Below are 6953 nucleotides of genomic sequence, written 5' to 3'. Positions count from 1 at the left end.
TGGACCACACACCAGATCATAAACCAGATCACTTTTTATAACAAGGCCACAAAGCAATACAGGGCCGGACTAGGCTAAGAGGAGGGGGGAGGGAGGGGGGTTGCCAGTGGTGGTACAGGGGGATGTTCCCTCTGGCGGGGTCAAGGGGCAGAGCCCCTTGTGGGGCCCCTGAAGCTGATGGGTAGGTCATATTCTGAGATAGGAAAATGGTCGCTCCTTGCATGAAACGGCATAAAATAAACAATAATAATAAATAATAAAAAAAATAAGTGAGGTACATGTTTAGGCTGGGGGGGGGGGGGGGGGGGGGGGGGGTTGCGCAACCCCCATAACCCCCCCCCCCGGTAGTCCGGCCCTGCAATAACACGGCACATGTGATATGTCACTTGTATAATATAAAGACACAATATAAAATATATTTACAGTGCCTTGCATAAAGTGCCAGTGTTCTTCGTTTATTTATTTGGTGTTTATCGTCGTTTTCAACCACGAAGGTTATATCGCGACGGGGGAAGGGGGGAGATGGGATACAGCCACTTGTCAATTGTTTCTTGTTCACAAAAGCACTAATCAAAAACTTGCTCCAGGGGCTTGCAACGTAGTACAATATATTACCTTACTGGGAGAATGCAAGTTTCCAGTACAAAGGACTTAACATTTCTTACATACTGCTTGACTAAAATCTTTACAAAAATTGACTATATTCTATACAAGAAACACTTAACAAGGGTAAAAGGAGAAACAGAATCCGTTAGTCGCCTCTTACTACATGCTGGGGAGCATCGGGTAAATTCTTTCTCGTCCCAACCAATATGGGACTCCCCCTAACCCGCGGGGGGTAGTGCCAGTGTCTACAACCACTAAAATTGTAAGAAGCACAAGCACATAAGCGATTTACGCACGCATTACAATGTGGTAACTGGAATGTGACATTAGCAATTTACACAAGCATTACAATGTGGTAACTGGAATACTGACAGCCCACTTTGTCAACATCACGGGCCAACGAATTTAGACACAGCCATCATCGAACGCTGAAGAAGAAGAAGGTAACTGAAAAGTGACATTTTCAATTTACACAAGCACATTACAATGTGGTAACTGGAATGTGAAAATACGTTATTCACCCTCTAACCTACCAGAGTGCGCAATATCGCCCGCTTGAAAACCCTATATGCAGATCCCGGAACGTCGGATAAACACCTACTACAGTGGATTAACCCCCTTTCAGACCTTCAAAGTCTGAGAAAACATGGTCTTAAAAAGGAGGGAGTCTTAAAATGGAGGTCAATTTACAGAGGTTATGAACAGAAAGTCTGAAAAAGCAAGGAGGGAGTCTTAAAATGGAGGGAGTCTTAAAATGGAGGGAGTCTTAAAAAGGAGGGAGTCTTAAAATGGAGGGAGGGAGTCTTAAAATGGAGGGAGTCTTAAAAAGGAGTGAGTCTTTAAAAAGGAGTGAGTCTTAAAATGGAGTGAGTCTTAAAATGGAGTGAGTCTTAAAATAGAGGGAGTCTTAAAATAGAGAGTCTTAAAATGGAGGGAGTCTTAAAATGGAGGGAGTCTTAAAATGGAGGGAGTCTTAAAATGGAGGGAGTCTTAAAATGGGGGGTCTTAAATGAGGGTTCCACTGTACTATACCTCCGTTTCCGTTTCTACCGGCTTCCTGTGGAGTTGGTGCGGTGATAATTTTGGAAACCTCGCTGTGGCTACCTTGCTACGATTATTTTAAAGTTTTAATTGACGGAGCTACTACCAGGGCCTAGCATTGGAAAAAGTGAGTTTAGCTTACAAAGGCGGGGAGTCTGGGGGCCGCAGGAGGCCCCCAGTGTGGTCCAGGGGCAAAGCGATGCCAGAGGAAATGCGTGCTCAAGCAAACTGTCAAACCGATTGAGAATTGAACCGAACGGCGCACAAAACGAAAGCTGGGACTGTTTGGGTTTACCGTTTGGGAATAACAGGTTTTTGCATTTCGGCGTACACCAAATCTAGTTCCGCGTACTGGAGATGTTATTTCGGCGTAAAGTACGCCGAACGGCTTACAATGCTAGGCCCTGTACTACCAATGTCGCTGGAGGGGAAGGGCTTGGAGGCTTCCACTTGCAAAGATTTAAAATCCAAGAGTACTGGGCTGCTTAGCATGCCATCAAACAAACAAAAATAAGTAATTGGAACAAAAGAAAATATACGAAGGCGTACAAAATAAAAATCCAAGTTTCCACTTTCCTGACAAAACTTATATTTTTCTCTGAACCCTAATTTAAAAATTAAAAAAAAAAAAGACGCTCAATTGGCAGATGAAATCTGACGTGAGCTCTGATCAATGAAAACAAAAACTTAATAAGAGAAAGAAAGAAAAAAAAGAAGGAACAAAATTGGTAAACCTAACCTTCCCTTATTTCTTTGGACCTGTCACAGGAAACAAACAGTTGTTTTGGGCCTAAATCAAGGACTACTACTGTGTAGTAGTCCTTGGCCTAAATATATATTACTACAGGGGAACCCCCTGTTTAAGACCACCAGGAATCTGAGAAAATCAGCTCTTAAAATGGGGGGATTATTAAATGGGGGGATTCTTAAAATGGGGGGATTCTTAAAATGGGGGGATTCTTAAAGGATTCTTAAAATGTGGGGATTCTTAAAATGGGGGATTCTTAAAATGGAGGGATTCTTAATAGATTCTTAAAATGGGGGGATTCTTAAAATGGGGGGATTCTTAAAGGATTCTTAAAATGTGGGGATTCTTAAAATGGGGGATTCTTAAAATGGGGGTACATTTACAGAGGTTGTGAACAGAAAATCTGAGAAAATATGGTCATAAAAAGGGAGGGAGTCTTAATCGGGAGGTTCCACTGTGTAAGTCTTCAATATCCTCTGTGTATACTGCACATATCGCATATCGGCATACGACGAACAAAACATACATCTGGGAAAGCATATACACCTTGCTTACAACTGAAATAATTGGAATAAAAGTCACAAAAGAAAGCATACTAATCGTATTTACCATTTCAACTTCCATCATCATATGTGTATACTGCACATCCGTTTACAACATACAGCTTTGCAAACGACTGAAATAACTGGAATAAAAGTCATAAAAGAAAGCATACTAAGCGTATCTGCCATTAACTTACATCATGATCATCATCTGTGTATAATGCACATCCGTATACAACATACAAAACGTACATCTGGGAAAGCTTGTTCACCTTACAAACGACTGAAATAATTGGAACAAGTCGCGTAAGGCGAAAATACAATATTTAGTCAAGTAGCTGTCGAACTCACAGAATGAAACTGAACGCAATGCAACGCAGCAAGACCGTATACTCGTAGTCCACCGCTCACGGCATAGGCAGTGAAATTGACAAGAAGAGCGGGGTAGTAGTTGCGCTAAGAAGGATAGCACGCTTTTCTGTACCTCTCTTTGTTTTAACTTTCTGAGCGTGTTTTTAATCCAAACATATCATATCTATATGTTTTTGGAATCAGGAACCGACAAGGAATAAGATGAAAGTGTTTTTAAATTGATTTGGACAATTTAATTTTGATAATAAATTTTATATATTTAATTTTCAGAGCTTGTTTTTAATCCGAATATAACATATTTATATGTTTTTGGAATCAGCAAATGATGGAGAATAAGATAAACGTAAATTTGGATCGTTTTATAATTTTTTTATTTTTTTTACAATTTTCAGATTTTTAATGACCAAAGTCATTAATTAATTTTTAAGCCACCAAGCTGAAATGCAATACCGAAGTCCGGGCTTCGTCGAAGATTACTTGACCAAAATTTCAACCAATTTGGTTGAAAAATGAGGGCGTGACAGTGCCGCCTCAACTTTCACGAAAAGCCGGATATGACGTCATCAAAGACATTTATCAAAAAAATGAAAAAAACGTTCGGGGATTTCATACCCAGGAACTCTCATGTCAAATTTCATAAAGATCGGTCCAGTAGTTTAGTCTGAATCGCTCTACACACACACACAGACACACACACACACACACGCACACACACACACACACACGCACATACACCACGACCCTCGTTTCGATTCCCCCTCGATGTTAAAATATTTAGTCAAAACTTGACTAAATATAATAAAAGTCACAAAAGAAAGCATACTAAGCGTATGATGCCGTATCTACCATAAACTTTCATCATAATCTTTGTGTACGTGTACTGCACACCAGTATACTGTACACTGTACAAATACATACATTGGAAAAGCTTGTTCATCTTGCAAACGACTGAAATAATTGGAATAAAAGTCACAAAAGAAAGCATACTAAGCATATCTACCATACACTTTCATCATCAATTGTGTGCTCTGCACATCCGTACAAAACACACACTTGTTAACTTTAACCTTGTTGACCTTGCTGACATGTTACTCTGAACACGTTTGTAAGAAACAAAACGCACACATTCCTTGAACATCATGTGGGCTTTAGACTGTACAAGCCCATACACTATGTGAGAGAGAGAGAGAGAGAGAGAGAGAGAGAGAGAGAGAGAGAGAGAGAGAGAGAGAGAGAGAGAGAGAGAGAGAGAGAGAAAGAGAAAGAGAGAGAGAGAGCGAGAGAGAGAGAGAGAGAGAGAGGGAAAGAGAGAGAGAGCAAGAGAGAGAATGAGAATGAGAGAGAGAGAGAATGAGAGAGAGAGAGAGGGAAAGAGAGAGAGAGAGAGGGGGAAAGAGAGAGAGAGGGAAAGAGAGAGAGAGAAATGAGAGAGAGGGAAGGAGAGAGAGAGAGAGGGGGAAAGAGAGAGAGAGAGAGAGAAAGAGAGAGAGGGGGAAAGAGAGAGAGAGCGAGAGAGAGAGAAGGGGAAAGAGAGAGAGAGCGAGAGAGAGAGAGAGAGGGAAAGAGAGAGAGAGGGGGAAAGAGAGAGAGGGAAAGAGAAAGAGGGGGGGGGGGGGAAGAGAGAGAGAGAGAGAGAGAGAGAGAGAGAGAGAGAGAGAGAGAGAGAGAGAGAGAGAGAGAGAGAGTAAATAGTCTTTTAAGTACAATGTACCAATTCAACCAAACAAGTAAATGTGAATTAATGAAACACACATACACGTTACAATTTTTTTCTTGGAAGCTAAAACTCATTTAAAAATCAAGAACACACACACACACACACACACACACACACACACACACACACACACACACACACACATACACACCTTTTACAATCCAGTTGCACCCTTCTCTCTGCTAATAAGGCGAAAGGGTTTTTGATCCCAAGAACACAATGTGACACACACACTTATGATCTCACGCTTATCTCAGATCACAAATCACAACCAGTACCTTGATATGTTATTGTTAAGCGTAAACCTGTCACCAAAACAGATACCATAAAACAAGTTACAGCAAATGTCCACAAGCTGTGTTCTTGTAAAAACATACTGTAACGCAGATATGTACGAATTCATCACTTAAATGCAGGCAAATATCCATTCATGGAAGAAAGAGTTTCAAGGAAATAAATAAGATGTGGAGGGGTGTGTATGTGTGTGTGTGTGTGTGTGGGTGTGTGTGTGTGGGTGTGTGTGTGTGGGGGGGGTGTGTGTGTGTGTGTGGGTGTGTGTGTGTGTGTGTGTGTCCAGGGGGCTGCGTAGGTCCCCTGGTGCCATCACTTAAATGCAGGCAATCCATTCATGGAAGAAAGAGTTTCAAGGAACTAAATAACATGGGGGGGGGGGGGGGGGGGAAGGGGGCGCGTGGGTCCCCTGGTGGGCATCTGTGGGCATTGCCCCCAGAACCTGAGGCTGAAGCATTTTGACCTTTTAAATATGAATGTGACCCCGCTCTGGTGAAAGATGAATTGGGGCATGTAAAGAAAACCACTATTTTGTTGTTGTTGTTGTTGTTTATGCTTTTGCAGAAATCCTCAAAATCTTGGAGATTTGGATGGCCTTTGAATGTCACAAGGAATTTCTGGCAAATCAGAGGTATCATACAGAAATACTCATACTTGTGGTTTTCTTCACAACACTGATGGAAGTTCTAAACATTCCGGCACTCAGGCTTCAAGGCAGTTTAAGTTAACTTAAACACTGTTCAATACTGGGTACAATACTAAATTCAACACAGAGACTGAAGAAAAATTACCAACGTTACTGGGAATTTGGCAGTTAGACTGCAACAGGCTTATGATACACACTACAAGTACATTCGATACGACTGAATAAACTGACAGATTTTACAATGCATTTGGTTGCAAACAGCAAAGAGCACCCATTTTTGCTGAACTGGGATTATTTCTTTATTTGGTGTTTAACGTCGTTTTCAACCACGAAGGTCATATCGCGACGGGGAAAGGGGGAAGATGGGATAGAGCCACTTGTCAATTGTTTCTTGTTCACAAATGCACTAATCAAAAATTTGCTCCAGGGGCTTGCAACGTAGTACAATATATGACCTTACTGGGAGAATGCAAGTTTCCAGTCCAAAGGACTTAACATTTCTTACATACTGCTTGACTAAAATCTGTACAAACATTGACTATATTCTGTACAAGAAACACTTAAAGGACCCCAACAGGCTATTTTTGGTCTACATGCAGCTTAACTCTTACCCCCCGCGGGTTAGGGGGAAGAATTTACCCGATGCTCCCCAGCATGTCGTAAGAGGCGACTAACGGATTCTGTTTCTCTGTAAAAAATGTTAAGTCCTTTGGTGGAGATTTGGATGGCCTTTAAATGTGACAAGGAATTTCTGGCAAATCAGAGGCATCATACAGAAATACTCATACTTGTTTTTTTCACAACACTGATGGAAGTTCTAAACATTCCGGCACTCAGGCTTCAAGGCAGTTTAAGTTAACTTAAACACTGTTCAATACTGGGTACAATACTAAATTCAACACAGACACTGAAGAAAAATTACCAACGTTACTGGGAATTTGGCAGTTAAACTGCAACAGGCTTATGATACACACTACAAGTACATTCGAT

The 6953-nt window shown here is 41.2% G+C and overlaps 1 long non-coding RNA gene across 1 annotated transcript in view; it reads right to left on the bottom strand.

The window, feature by feature from the left end:
- Window positions 1-1440, bottom strand: part of LOC138950799 (uncharacterized) — a 6177-nt gene extending 4737 nt beyond the window's left edge. The window contains exon 1 of the long non-coding RNA XR_011450799.1: window positions 429-1440. This is a non-coding gene — a long non-coding RNA (uncharacterized lncRNA). The remainder of the gene's footprint in view (window positions 1-428) is intronic.
- Window positions 1441-6953: the final 5513 nt, after the last annotated feature.

This window comes from Littorina saxatilis, linkage group LG16 (assembly GCF_037325665.1).
Source record: "Littorina saxatilis isolate snail1 linkage group LG16, US_GU_Lsax_2.0, whole genome shotgun sequence".
NCBI lineage: Eukaryota > Metazoa > Mollusca > Gastropoda > Littorinimorpha > Littorinidae > Littorina > Littorina saxatilis.
Note: the sequence above shows the minus strand (reverse complement) of the source record. Positions and strands in the feature narration are given on the sequence as shown.